The 15216-nt window shown below is 39.4% G+C and overlaps 1 long non-coding RNA gene across 1 annotated transcript in view; it reads right to left on the bottom strand.

Moving 5' to 3' along the window:
• The window catches only part of LOC149455150 (uncharacterized), a 49664-nt gene that overhangs the window by 24477 nt on the left and 9971 nt on the right, over positions 1-15216 (bottom strand). Inside the window, exon 2 of the long non-coding RNA XR_016314095.1 lies at positions 2628-2699. This is a non-coding gene — a long non-coding RNA (uncharacterized LOC149455150). The remainder of the gene's footprint in view (positions 1-2627; positions 2700-15216) is intronic.

Consider the following 15216-nt stretch of genomic DNA (forward strand, 5'->3'; position numbering starts at 1 on the left):
TGTGTTGCTGTTATTTTTGGGTGTGTTAGATGGTGTGCCCCCCACTATGAACTTTAGTATTTCCTTTCCCCTGGTTATTAAAGGTATGCTTTGTATTTTTGCAAGGTCTCTCACAGAATACTGGGTTCATTTACTTTCAGTTTCACATTTTTTGCCAGTCACACTTAAGAGTCCAGAGTCACAGGTGTGTTACTGAAAGTTCTACTTATCTTGTCAACTAGCCAACCCCTGGTGAGCTTTGGAAAAAGCTCTTGGAATAAAAATCACACAGCTTAGTGCTTTTCTAGATAAGAATAATTGAACTTTATGCACTGTTACTGTGCATGTGATTGATTGGGACGTTGAAAAGAGAGAATGTGACATGCTTGACGAAAGCATTCTGCGCGGCTCCAAAAAGTTGTATCTTTCTTTTTGTGATGTGATCATTCTTCAATAAAATTAAATCTCATATGACATTTGATGATCTGTGGTGTGCTGGCAAATATATACTTTTTTTCACTTAATTTTATTAAGATTTTCCAGTTTTACAAAACACAATAACATCAGGGGTAGGGATTAAATCCTCTACTAAACAAGTTGCATAGAATTCTCCAATATAGAAAGTACATCAATACGCAAAAGGAGAAAAAATTGGTACCATATTGTCTGGAATAAACGGAATGGTTAGAGAGAAAAGAACAGTAAATCACATCAAGAACAATGGTCTTAGATGGCTCCATCGTGGGCAAGGACAGTAGAGGGTATATGTAATTTACCTAGAAATTAGCAGTATAGGTAGGATTGTGATGATTAAGGTAATGTGCAGCTTCTTGTGCCATTAAGCCATAATGCCCTGTGTTTTAAGTATTAACTATTGGTCATTAACCACTTCAAGTCCAGACACTTTCACCCCCTTCCTGTCCAGGTCAATTTTCTGCTTTCAGTGCTATCACACTTTGAATGACAATTGCGCAGTCATGCAATACTGGGATTTTTATTTTTTTGCTATATAAATGAAAAAGTCCGAACATTTTGAAAAAAAAAAGTGCTTTTCTTATAAAACTTTGCAAATAAATAATCTTTCTTCATAAATCTTGGCCAAAATCTTGGCCAAATTAGTTTATAACCAAAAATTATAATTTTTCTAAATGTTTTTTATATTTGTATTTTTTTTATATTATTATTTGTGTTTTGTTTTTTTAACATACTATCACACTAGCAGTACAGTGTTACCATGGTGACACTGTACTACTTGTGGGGGGTGATGAAGATTTTTTTTTCTTTTTTTACACATTGCTTTTACACCCATAATGGCTGTAAAAGCAATCATTTCTCCTTCTCTTTGGCTGCATTCTTGCAGCCATTGAGAAATACTGTGAGAGCTGTGATTGGTCACAGATTGTCACATGGTACAAGGCTGTTGTGAATAGCCTTATACCATGTGACCTCTGTGATCATTCACAGATTTCACAAGTAGTACACAATGATGTCAGGAAGTGACATCTTGTTTACTACTATTCATGTGATCCCTGATTAGTCAATCAGGGATCACAAGAATCGGGACCTCACACAGAGGGTGCGAACACCTTTTGCGGTCCAAAGATGTAGAGGTAGATTTGGAGATAAAAGATCAATTGAGTCCAGCGGGAAATTTTCTAGTGTTTGAAAGGAGATACCTTTAGTTGATTGCAGGATGGGACACCAAACTCTTATCGTAGCTTTAATGGTGTCTAGGGAAAAATGAGGAGGATGGCAATGAAGCCATAAGGCACTTAGCAATAGATGTGGTTCCGCTGGTAATACAGTATATTCAATTTGTTTCCAGTTAGTGAAAACCATGGGATTCCACCAGGATTTTGTTTGACCAAGTATAGCAGCTTTATAATACGCTTTTAGATCTGGTGCTCCCATCCCTCCTGATCTGGTCACTAGGTACAGGATTGAGTGGTGTAACCGTGATCATTTGTGTTCCCAAATGAAAGAGTTCAAGATGTTTTGTAATCTATTGGGATGGCAAGAAAGAATTTGAACTGGGAGACTTCTGAAGAAGTACAAAGTGTGAGGCAAAAGAAACATTTTTGTTAGGGCAATGCGTCCTGCCCAGGAAGTTCCGGTCCCCTTTAGGGTAGAGATTATTTGTTGACGTTTGATGATCATGAGCTCCAAGTTGATGCATAGTAGAGCAGAGGAGGGTGTAGTTAATTGTATCCCTAAATATTAGAACATTGAGTTGGGTGCCCACGAGAAATGTGCCCTTTGGGAGATCTCAGTCTTACTTGATTGGGTGAGATAAATACCGATCAATGACGATTTAGAGTGATTCATTTGTATAGTGAGATCTGTCCAAAGTCGTCTAGTATCTGCAGTAGAGTGGATAGGGATTGTGAGGGATTAGAGATTGAGACAATAATGTTGTCTGCGTAAAGCCGATTTTATGGGAAACCTTCCCTACCTCGATACCTTCAATTAGTGGATTAGTGCGAATGGTGGGGGCTAGTGGCTCTATTAACATGGCAAAAATAACAGGGGATAATGGGCATCCTTGCCATGTGCCATTTGTAATAGCAAGTGAGTCCAACAGTATCCCCCTGTCCAAACTCTGGCTGTGGGTAGAGAGTAGAGACCTAGTACGGCCTGGAGAAACGTACCTGTCAGTCCAAATTTAATGAGGACTTTTTCCAAGTAGTTCCAATGTACTCTATCGAACGCCTTCTCTGCATCTAGAGAGAAAAACAGAGGAGTCCGATTATGTTCAGCCCACTGAAAGAGGTCTATGAACCTACATGTGCCATCAGAGGCTTGTCAGTTAGGAATAAACCCAAACTGATCTAGATGTATTAGGTGAGGAATGTATGTTGCCAGTTGGGATGCCAGGAGTTTGGCATAGACTTTCAAGTCGGTGTTGATTGAGGAGATGGATCAAAAGTTAGCTGGGTCATCAAAATTCTTGCCTGATTTTGGGATAGTAACTATTAGGCCTCTGGGGATTCCTTGGGTATCTCACCTGTTGCCATAAATTTGTTTAAGGAGCCGCATAGGTGAGGGACTAGTAAATCTGAAAATACCTTATAATATTAGTTACAAAACCCAATGGGCCCCAGGCTTTTATGTACGGGGACAGTTTTAATGGATGTCGTGAGTTCTTATTCAGTAAAAGGTTTTGCTAGCTAACTGAGTTGGGTAGGGGTAATAGAAGGAAGTTGAATTGCAGATAAGAAAGCATGAATGGCTGCGTCCAAATGGGGATGAAGCAGTGGGAGATGTGGCAATATGATATAGTTTGGAGTAAAAGTCTTTAAAGCAATTGGCAATATCGAGTGGGTTGGTGCATCTGTTGCCCTGGGGGTTCGTTAAATATGGTACTTTGGATTGAGCTACTCTATGCTTATACTGGTTAGCTAAGACCTTGCCAGGCCTATTTCCTTGGGAATACCAAGAGAGGTGAAGACGTTTAATGTACAAGTCAAGATTTTTGTAGAGGTGGGAGCTTAGGTCGAGACGAAGCTGGCAGAGTTCACTGGTAGTTTGAGGGGTTGGAGATACCTTGTTGTGGCTTTCAAGCTCTAATGTGGTCCAGATATTGTGAGGTAATGTCAGAGAATCTTCTTTTCTCGTGGGCACCAATTTTAAGGAACAATCCTCTAAGCACTGATTTGTGAGCATTCCACACTGTGGTAGGGTTGATTACTGAATCTACATTGATTGAAAAATAGGATTCTATTTCATCCTTGATCTGTGAATTGTGTAATTTGAGGGTTAGTAGAGAAGGATTGAGTCTCCATACTAAATGGGGTTTGGATATAGGACCAGTCCTAAGTGTTATGGTCACTTTAGCGTGGTCAGACCATGTGACAAGCCCGATAGAGACAGATGTAATTTGCTGTAAAAGGGATTAGATGTGAGGAACAGATCAAGCCTGGAATAGGACCTCTGGGTAGAGTAAAAGAAGGTATAATCCCATTCCATACCATGCACACACCACCAGATATCATAGAGGTTTTCTGTTGCAAGCATTGAGGATAGTACAGAGGAGTGTTTCCTTAGGGGATTGGAGGAATCTAGGGAGTGGTCCAGTATCTCATAAAAGTCCCCACAGAAGATAATGTGCTCTCTAGGGTAGCTAGATAATTTACTTTGTACAGTTTTAAAGAAAGATTTTTGTCCTGCGTTGGGAGAGTAGGGATTTACTATAATGAATGGGCATTTTTTGAATATCGCCGCAAGAATAAGAAATCTGGAGTGGATGGCTATCATGACCCCTCTAGCTTTTTTATCCAAATGGACATAAAAGCAGTGAGGGTATAATTTGTGAGTACAATTTGGTGCTTTATTTTTAGCAAAATGCATTTCTTGGATGCATAGGATGTCTATATTTTGGGAAAGGGCTTATTTCCATAGTAGCGTGCATTTGTAAGGGTGATTAAAACATTTGGCATTGATGGTAGTGATTGTTAGGGACATAGCAAGGGAGGGAGGAAAGTGTTTGCCTGAGTACGGAATGGGAACAATGCACTTCACATTTGGGTAGTCAAAAAGTAAAACTGTTACTAGGCTGTTAAGAAGAAATATTTGCGAGAAACAAATCAGTATGCTTAAACAAACAAATATATACTTTTACCTGTGATGTTTACAGTCTCCAGCTGGATGTTGCTGCAGCACCCGCTACTTATGAGCCTGATCCAGAAACGTGTGTAATGGGAATATTAACATTATATTGAATTGTGATCAGAGACGCAACATGTGCTGCATATATTATGTGAAAATGTGCTGCATATATTCCTAAGTAGTAAACAGGGTGTGGACTTTGTGTTATGGTTATATGCTTCTCCAGAGTTAATTGCACAGGAGGACCTTGCTGCCATGACCTATTGGTAAGATACGATTGCTCCAAAACCATGGTAAAGCACCTAAGATCAGAATGCTTATCCCTAACCTTGCAAGTTAGCGCTATAGCAGGAAATTGCATATCTCAAACTTGAAAGTCTGAGATGATTGATTAAAAATGGGCTTTTTCTAAAAAGACTACATGTAATCTTAGTCTCCATAGTTCCCCCAGTTCCCCCTGGAAACAGGACCTTTTCCAAGGCACATTAAGTGCCTTAACTTTATATGAAACAATTTTGATAGATACCACAGTTGGCTTGCTAAGTCCAGTTGATGGATGAAGCAGACAAATTGTTGGAGTGTTAAATCGAAATCAGAGCTGAGGGTCACTAAAGCCAGGTCTCTCTGTGTGTGAGTGTGTGTATTGGAGTAAGGAATACCAGGTAGGGAAGAGATGGATGAGAAGGGGACAAGAGAAGGAAATAAAAAAAGCTGGAGTGATAGGAGGGGAAAGGAAAATAGAAAGAGAATTAGGAGAAAGTATGAGAAAGCAGAAAGCTAAAAGTGGAAACCAGAGCTGAGGGTCACTAAAGCCAGGTCTCTCTGTGTGTGAGTGTGTTTGTTGGAGTAAGGAATACCAGGTAGGGAAGAAATGGATGGGAAGGGGATAGGGGATGGATGGGAAGGGGACAAGAGAAGAAAAGAAAAAAAGCTGGGGTGATAGGTGGGGATAGGGGTATGATTAGGAGGGGAAAGAAAAATGGAAAGAGAATGAGAAGAAAGTATGGGAAAGCAGAAAGCTAAAAGTGGACCTTGGGAAGGTGACAGTTTGAGCATTGTAGTGGAACAAGTTATAGGTGGCAAAAACAGTTTGATATAAACAGCCCATCATTGTCTTCTCCATAAATGTGGGGACAAGAGCAGATGGCCTATGTGGGGAGAAGACGGTGAGCAACCTCTGTCCTAAACCTGTTTCTTCAAAAACCAAAATTACAGGAGTTGTGAAAAGTTGAACTTGATGCACATGAGTCTTTTTTCAACCAAATTAATGATTTAACTATGCAGTTTATACTGTATATTTTTTCAGCTTGATGCAATCCTTCTATCTTACACTGTGCATGTGGAATACCTGCTATGCATCAGGCTTGTAGAAATCAATTACTGTTTAACATACATCAAATGTATCTCCAGAAACCCTGTTAGACTGCAGTGGTCTTACCTATAAAAGGAAGTAACACAGCGATTGAATGCTTTCATCTGCAATCTTCCTAGCTTTAGTACTTTCTGTCAGTGATTGATGAACAAGCCAAGGCTGATCAATACTTCTATCAGTGTAAACTTTATCTGCATATTAACAATACTGCTGTGATAGCTTGTTAGCCCCAGCATTCTGAATCACTCTATTTACCAACTCAGAAGAAAACACTTGTGTTAACCAAAACTACAGCAAAAAAAGAGATTTAGAGCTGTGTATACTCCCTTTTGGGGGATGCCCATGTAACATGGTAAAATAACAGCTTTACAAAAGCTTTCATAACTTAAATTAATAATGAAAAAAAATAACACTTGTGACACTTAAGCAGATCGTTTGTACTAACTATTAGTAACTTGCCAGCAAACTCTTTCAGGTGTGTGAAAGCTTGTGTTCCCTTCCTGGTGCAGAGCTGTAGTGATGTAGCAGCTGGTAGGTGACACCAGGTATTTGACACTACCAAAAAATTGTAACAGATGTTGAAGATACTTCAGCCACCTACTACCTTAGCTATTTAACAATGTGAAGATTGGATGCCTGATTGGCAGTCCAGTAAGTATTATGCAGTTATATTTCTGTTCAGTCTTCACAAAGCACATTTTATACTGAAAATAGAACATGTCACATAAAAGGCTAATGGTAAAGGCTCACAGGCCTGTAGGAAATATTTTTTTTTCCCAAAAATCGCAACATACCATCTAAAAGAGGGTCCCATATATATCGGCTTACCAACTGATAATAGCACAGTTTTGAAGAATGCCTAAACATTTTTCTGCTTGTCACTATTATACAAGACAGTTTCAAGCTATCAGTGGTTGTTAAGGACACTGGCAGGTGTAGGCCCCGCTGAGACTTCAGCAAACAGTAACATCACTGTTAGAGATGAGCAAATCGAACTTGGCGAAGTGGAATTCATTTGGAATATTAGGAAAAATTTGATTCGCACCGAATCCGAAAATTAGCAAACTTCGGATGCACGAATCAAATTTTTCCCGATCGGCCGATTTTCATCCCTTCTACAGCCGGCAAAAAGTGTCCCTGCAGAGAGCTCCGCTATTTCTGACAGTTCTCTGACAGTTCCTTTACATTTACAGCGGTTGAAACATTGTATCTATTTGTTTCCATTTAGGATACAGATGTTTTTATTCGGAAACAAATAGATACAATGTTTCAACCGCTGTAAATGTGAAGGAACTGTCAGAGAACTGTCAGAAATAGCGGAGCTCTCTGCAGATACACTTTTTGCTGTACTGGAATTCTTCTTATTTTCATCCTACTTCTTCTTCTTCTTCTTCATCCTCATCCTCATCCTCTTCTTCTTCTTCTTCTTCTTCATCCTCATCCTCTTCTTCTTCTTCTTCTTCATCCTCATCCTCTTCCTCTTCTTCTTCTTCATCCTCATCCTCTTCTTCATCCTCATTCTCTTCTTCTTCATCCTCTTCTTCTTCATCCTCATCCTCTTCTTCTTCATCATCCTCATCCTCTTCTTCTTCTTCATCCTCATCCTCCTCTTCTTCTTCTTCTTCATCATCCTCTTCTTCTTCTTCTTCTTCCTCACCATCATCCTCTTCTTCTTCTTCTTCTTCATCCTCATCCTCTTCTTCATCCTCATCCTCCTCTTCTTCTTCTTCTTCTTCTACTTCTTCTTCATCCTCATCCTCTTCTTCTTCTTCTTCCTCATCCTCATCTTCTTCTTCTTCTTCATCTTCTTCTTCTTCTTCTTCATCCTCATCTTCTTCTTCTTCTTCTTCTTCTTCATCCTCATCCTCTTCATCCTCATCCTCTTCTTCTTCTTCTTCTTCTTCTTCTTCATCCTCATCTTCTTCTTCTTCTTCTTCATCCTCATCTTCTTCTTCTTCATCCTCTTCTTCTTCTTCATCCTCATCTTCTTCTTCTTCATCCTCATCTTCTTCTTCTTCTTCTTCATCCTCTTCTTCTTCTTCCTCTTCTTCTTCTTCTTCTTCTTCTTCCTTCTCTTCTTCATCCTCATCTTCTTCTTCTTCTTCTTCTTCTTCATCTTCTTCTTCTTCTTCTTCTTCTTCATCTTCTTCTTCTTCTTCATCTTCTTCTTCATCATCTTCTTCATCATCATCTTCTTCTTCTTCATCCTCATCTTCTTCTTCTTCTTCTTCATCCTCATCTTCTTCTTCTTCTTCATCCTCATCTTCTTCTTCTTCTTCTTCACCCTCATCCTCTTCTTCTTCTTCCTCATCCTCATCTTCTTCTTCTTCTTCTTCTACTTCATCTTCTTCTTCTTCTTCTTCTTCATCTTCTTCTTCTTCTTCATCTTCTTCATCTTCTTCTTCTTCTTCTTCTTCTTCTTCTTCATCTTCTTCTTCTTCATCTTCTTCATCTTCTTCTTCATCTTCTTCATCTTCTTCATCTTCTTCTTCTTCTTCATCTTCTTCTTCTTCATCATCTTCTTCATCATCTTCTTCTTCATCTTCTTCTTCTTCTTCTTCTTCTTCTTCATCTTTTTCTTCTTCTTCATCTTCTTCTTCTTCTTCTTCATCTTCTTCTTCTTCTTCTTCATCTTCTTCTTCTTCTTCATCTTCTTCTTCTTCTTCATCTTCTTCTTCTTCTTCTTCTTCATCTTCTTCGTCGTGCCCCGTGACTGCCCAAATGAGTGAAGTGTGCGGTGATTCTAAGATCGACGGCACTCATCTGCATGTCATACTGACTGACAGTATTATTTCTCTTCCCCAGCAGACTCCAAGGGCATTTAAATTAAAGGTACAGTGTTCTGCACTAATATAAAGGCTCTCTGAAGCCTAGAAACCCTTTAAATAAGTTAAATTCGCGGCGAATAAATTCGCATCGAATCTAATTTCTCCCGCAAATTCGGCGAATCAGCCGAATCGAATTTTTGAATAATTCGCTCATCTCTAATTGTGATCTTTTTTTTTTTTTAAGAAATCTGGGGTCTATCAGACTCTAGATCTCTCCTCTGCCCTTACATTATCTAATCTCTCCAAGATTGGTGTGATCAGATGTTTTCCCAATTTACAAATGGAGCTGTTTATATCCTGCAAAACTGAAGTGATGAAATGCTTATAGCTTCCGATTTCTTAGACTATAGAGATGATTGGCACCAATCCGGTCTCCAATCAGCTTTATGGTCAGCTGGCAGAAACACCAGGTGCATTCTTAGATTCCCCCGATGGCAAAGGACTTCCCGAGAAGGTCGTGGAAGGCAGCGGGGGAGGGGACATCTACTCCCGCTTCTTGTAAGAGAAATCCTGCAGTTAATTAGCCACTAGGATTGTTTTTACATGAAAGCCAATCATCGGCTGAAAAAATTATACCAGGATGATGCCTGCAACTGTAGGCATCATCCTGGTATAACCATTCAAAATCCAGTGATGTACCAGTACATTACTGGTCCTTGTTGGGTATATGTTCTTTTTTTTATGGGGGGCTGAATGAAAAAAGAGAAAAAATCTCTGCCAGAAAAAGTGTGTGGTATGCCCACCATTAGAATATACCGCCCTGCATCCACCCACTTCTAATGGGGGGCACACATTAGGTCACATGGTGCCACGTGCGCCAATTCCAAGATTGTACAAATGTATAAATAGTGGCATGCTTGAATAAAAATTGTCCACATATAAGTGGTACCCCATATGGAAAAAGAATGACACCAAGTCCCAAACTATCTTACCACTGCTCCCCATGTAGTCTGGGCATCCGGGGGGGGGCTCCACATGACATTCTTTTCCCTTGTAAATCTGAAACTACTAATATAAAGGCTCTCTGAAGCCTAGAAACCCTTTTAATAAGTTAAATTTGCAGCGAATAAATTTGCATCGAATCGAATTTATTCCGCAAATTCGGCGAATCAGCCGAATCAAATTTTTGAATAATTCGCTCATCTCTAATCACTGTCCCATTTCACTTAAATGGCAGGAAATCCAAAGTCATGAAAGCAAAGGGGAAGGGGAATGGTAACATCACTGATTAAACATGGTCTTAGCTATGGACCAAATATGGCCATGTCCACATTTGGTTAGTGATGTCAATACACCCTTCTCCCATGTACATAAACCTAATGACAGCTTCAGAAAGATGTCAGTAGGGTGGGTGTGCAGCCCAAGCAGATGGGTTGGTGTTTTGACAATTTTTTTATTTTGACGATTGGTGGGTCATTCATTATAATTAGAGATGAGCGAATTATTCAAAAATTCGATTCGGCTGATTCTCTGAATTTGCGGCAGAAATTCGATTCGATGCGAATTTATTCGCTGCGAATTTAACTTATTAAAAGGGTTTCTAGGCTTCAGAGAGCCTTTATATTAGTGCAGAACACTGTACCTTTAATTTAAATGCCCTTGGAGTCTGCTGGGGAAGAGAAATAATACTGTCAGTCAGTATGACATGCAGATGAGTGCCGTCGATCTTAGAATCACCGCACACTTCACTCATTTGGGCAGTCACGAGGCACGACGAAGAAGATGAAGAAGAAGATGAAGAAGAAGAAGAAGAAGAATGAAAAGAAGAAGAAGAATGAAAAGAAGAATGAAAAGAAGAAGAAGAAGAAGAATGAAAAGAAGAAGAAGAAGAATGAAAAGAAGAAGAAGAAGAATGAAAAGAAGAATGAAAAGAAGAAGAAGAAGAATAAAAAGAAGAAGAATGAAAAGAAGAAGAAGAAGAATGAAAAGAAGAATGAAAAGAAGAAGAAGAAGAATGAGAAGAATGAAAAGAAGAAGAAGAAGAATGAAAAGAAGAATGAAAAGAAGAAGAAGAGGAATGAAAAGAAGAAGAAGAAGAATGAAAAGAAGAAGAAGAAGAATGAAAAGAAGAAGAATGAAAAGAAGAATGAGAAGAAGAAGAAGAATGAAAAGAAGAAGAAGAAGAATGAAAAGAAGAAGAAGAAGAATGAAAAGAAGAATGAAAAGAAGAAGAAGAAAAATGAAAAGAAGAAGAAGAAGAATGAAAAGAAGAAGAAGAAGAATGAAAAGAAGAAGAAGAAGAATGAAAAGAAGAATGAAAAGAAGAAGAAGAAGAATGAAAAGAAGAAGAAGAATGAGAAGAAGAAGTAGAAGAAGAAGAAGAAGTAGGATGAGGATGAAGAAGAAGAAGCAGAAGTAGGATGAGGATGAAGAAGAAGAAGAAGAAGAAGAAGTAGGATGAGGATGAAGAAGAAGAAGAAGAAGTAGGATGAGGATGAAGAAGAAGAAGAAGTAGGATGAGGATGAAGAAGAAGAAGAAGAGAGCATGTGGCCTGATATGTTTTAGGAGGGTTTGCCAGTGCATCTGTCCCCTCTAGTTCCTGGCCTGCCAGGCTGAAGTGCTTGGATTAGAGGTCTGATAAGGATTTGGGAAGACCCTATTTTCCCCTTTAAATCCATACCATTTCTGAAAGGTTAGTAAATATTTTTTTTTCATTTTGTTGGGGGGGAGGATTAAAATGTCATATTTTGCACTATCATCAGCAATTTAAGGGAAGGAAGGAGGATAGCAGTTATACAGCCATGGCCATATTTGGGCAATGTTATTGCCTAAATATGGCCATGTGGCCATATTTAGGCAGTGATGTAATCCTTCTGATCCCTGCCCATTTGCTTACATGGCCAGGGATTCCCTACCATGTAAGTGAATGGGCCGGGTGACATAACTGGTTGGTAAGGATGCGACAGGTGCTTCCTTAGCAACCATTGACAGCCAGAAGTTAGGCAGACCAGTCCTGCACAATCCTGGGAATATTTGGCGAAGGATTATTTGCAGCCTGTTTACAATCTCTGCTTGTCTGTCAATTAGATACCATTCCATCATTGGAATAGCATAAAATATGCTTACAGCAAATAGTGTCCCGCCACGCTTTGCTATTGCTGTGAGAAATTTTTCAAATCAAACTTTTCCAAACAGGTGGAACAGAAGGTAAGATCCAGTTAAATTGCCTACAAGGTCTCCTGACCTAACATCGCTTGACTTTATTCTTTAGGATCATCTGAAGTCAGTAGTCCATCAGAATCAGCCCAAAACAATCATTGCTCTAAAGAAGCAGTGCAAGCAACAACATCAGTCCTGCTACATTAAGAAATATTCAATGTGCTTGTGTTCAACAAATACATCAGTGTTAGGATGTGTCTAAGGCTATCAGTTTGAGCATTGAGCATGTATACTGTAATAAAAATTTTAAATTAATTTTTGCCAATGGATCCAGACTTTTGGGACACCCTGTATAATAGAAACCAATAGTGAACACTCAATCCAGCACACATGTATATATTAATCATATAAAACTTTTGTCTTTAGAGCTATAGGTAGCATGGTATAGGAGAAAACTGCAGCAGGAGGCACGATTATTTCAACTCACAGCGTTCGTGCTTATATGATGTTTTCCCAGACATGAAAACTGCTGAGCTTCTAATTTTATTTCTCTGGGGCGAACATGCTCTCCAGTTAATTTTACCTGTCATTGGTAAACAAGTCCTATGTCAGGGTTATTAAGCGGTAATAATTTGGAGGCAGCCCTGGGGGTTACAATCAAAGCATATAAACTCAGTAATCATTAAGAAGATCTGAGCAAAATGTAATGCAGGTTAAAACACTGCATCTATATAAAGCTTATCTTCCATATCATCCTGTATTGCCAGTGTAACATCATGGAAGGAGAAGAAATAATAATAGTAGCAATTATAATATTAATGGAACTCAGGAGTAAAATAAAGAGAATATATTTGCAAAATCAAGAAGAATTCCCAACAGTCTATGACATAATATGATTAGGGGCAAAAATACAACCTGTGAAACGTATGTTGCATAGGCTCCAGATGGATCTAGGAGACCCTGCAGTTGGTGATATGAGGTGGTGTTAGTGGTCAAGATGGAGGAAACCCTAACCTTACTTTTCTTAATCTGGAACTCTTTGTAGTGTGAAAAAAGTGAATTAACTCTGCTGCATTTACAAAGCTTATTCAAAATGACAGCATAAGTGGATCAATGTCATGTTTTAGAAGGTTGCCTGCTCATTGTTAGGATACATTTACAAATGTACTGACTCATAGTGTATAATAGAATAAAACAAATACATGATCTATGCTTAACATTAATTATCCAATGAAATTAGTACAACAACCACCACCCTTGTCTCCTTCCAAGGGCTGTATGTCTATGGGGGGAATCCAGATGAAAGTATGAGAAAGATAGATAGATAGATAGATAGATAGATAGATAGATAGATAGATAGATAACCAATCAACAAAATAACATTTAAGTGTATTCTATTTTATGCTGTCAATATAAAACAACTAAATCCAAAACTGATTTAGAGGCACTCACAAGTCTTGCAGAGGAGGAAGATCAAAAACAGCAGTGTTTTTATGGTCAACTTTTTGAAGTTCAGTTCATCTTTCTCAAGACACTACAGCATAGAACTGAACAGACTAATAAACCCAAAGTTCCACCCACCAACAACACCCCCTAGTGATAACCTCACACAGTGCAAGGGTTAAAAGACACATACAGGGAAAAGGTAAAAAAAAAGATCACAAAAGGAGTAAATCACAATAGTTCATCAAAAAAACAAATACACTGCTAAAAAATATTAAAGGAGCACTTTTAACCAGAGTACAGCATCAAGTCAATTAAACTCCTGGGATATTGACCTGGTCAGTTAAGTAGCAGAGGGGGTTGTTAATCAGTTTCAGCTGCTTTGGTGTTAGATAAATTAACAACAGGTGGAGTAGATAGGCAACAATGAGATGACCCCCAAAACAGGAATGGCTTTACAGATGGAGGACACTGATATTTCTTTGCTTACTCATCTTTTCTTACTGTTTTTCACTAGTTTTGCATTTGGCTAGGGTCAGTGTAGCATGAGGCAATACCTGAACCCTACAGAGGTTGCACAGGCAGTCCAACTTCTCCAGGATGGCATATCAATATGTGCCATTGCCAGAAGGTTTGTTGTGTCTCCCAGCACAGTCTCAAGAGCATGGAGGAGATTCCAGGACACAGGAAGTTACTCTAACAGAGCTGGACATGGCTGTAGAAGGTCCTTAACCCATCAGCAGGACCGGTATCTGCACCTTTGTGCAAGGAGGAACAGGATGAGCACTGCCAGAGCCCTACAAAATGACCTTCAGCAGGCCACTGGTGTGAATGTCTCTGACCAAACAATCAGAGGGTGGCCTGAGGGCCCGAAATCCTGTATTGGGTCCTGTGCTCACTGCTCGGCACCATAGAGCTCGATGGGCATTTACCATTGAACACCAGAATTGGCAGGTCTAGTGCACCTTTTATTAATTTCATTAACACCAAAGCAGCTGAAACTGATTAACAACCCCCTCTGCTACTTAACTGACCAGATCAATATCCCAGGAGTTTAATTGACTTGATACTATACTCTGATTAATGCCTATCAGTGCCATGTATCAGTGCTGCCTTTCAGTGCCCATCAGTGATGCCTGTCAATGCCCATCAGTGCCACCTACCAGTGCCTCCTCACCAGTGCCACCTATCAGTGTCCATCAGTGCAGCCTATCAGTGCCCACTACTGCAGCCTCATTAGCGTATATCAGTGAAGGAGAAAAATCACTTATTTACAAAATCTTATAACAAAAACTAAGAAAAAACTTTTTTTTCCCAAAATTTTCAGTGGTTTTTGGTTTGTTTAAGAAAAAATAAAAAACCCAGAGGTGATTAAATACCACCAAAAGAAATCTCTATCTGTCACAAAAAATTGATAAAAATTTCATATGGGTACAGTGTTGTATGACCGCGCAATTGTCATTCAAAGTGCGACAGCGCTGAAAGCTGGAAATTGGCCTGGGCAGGAAGGGGGTATAAGTGCCTTGTAGACTGTTAAAGTTGAGTAAATTAAGTGAATATTCACTTTAGTAATCCAGTTATGTGAAAAGAAAATTCCTAGGTTTTCATTTGCACATGATTGCATATTCAAAGTGAGCCCAGCTACAATTTATTAAGTATAGACTTTAAACTCTTTCGTTACAGTGATTCTAAAGGAAGGATTTAACCGCATGCCGCCCAGCCACTGTACATATACGGCGGCAGGGCGGCACTCACAGGCAAAACCATGTTTTAAGACGTGTGTTTTGTAAACAAATAGAGGGCGCGCGTGAGGTGCGCCGCCGCCCTATTTGTCCCGCGGATCACCGCCGCAGATGTCAGTCGCCGGGTCACAGCCGCTCCTTAGCGGC

This window comes from Staurois parvus, unplaced genomic scaffold, assembly GCF_062004578.1.
Source record: "Staurois parvus isolate SC_StPar_1 unplaced genomic scaffold, SC_StPar_1.0 ptg000402l, whole genome shotgun sequence".
NCBI classification, from domain to species: Eukaryota; Metazoa; Chordata; class Amphibia; order Anura; family Ranidae; genus Staurois; species Staurois parvus.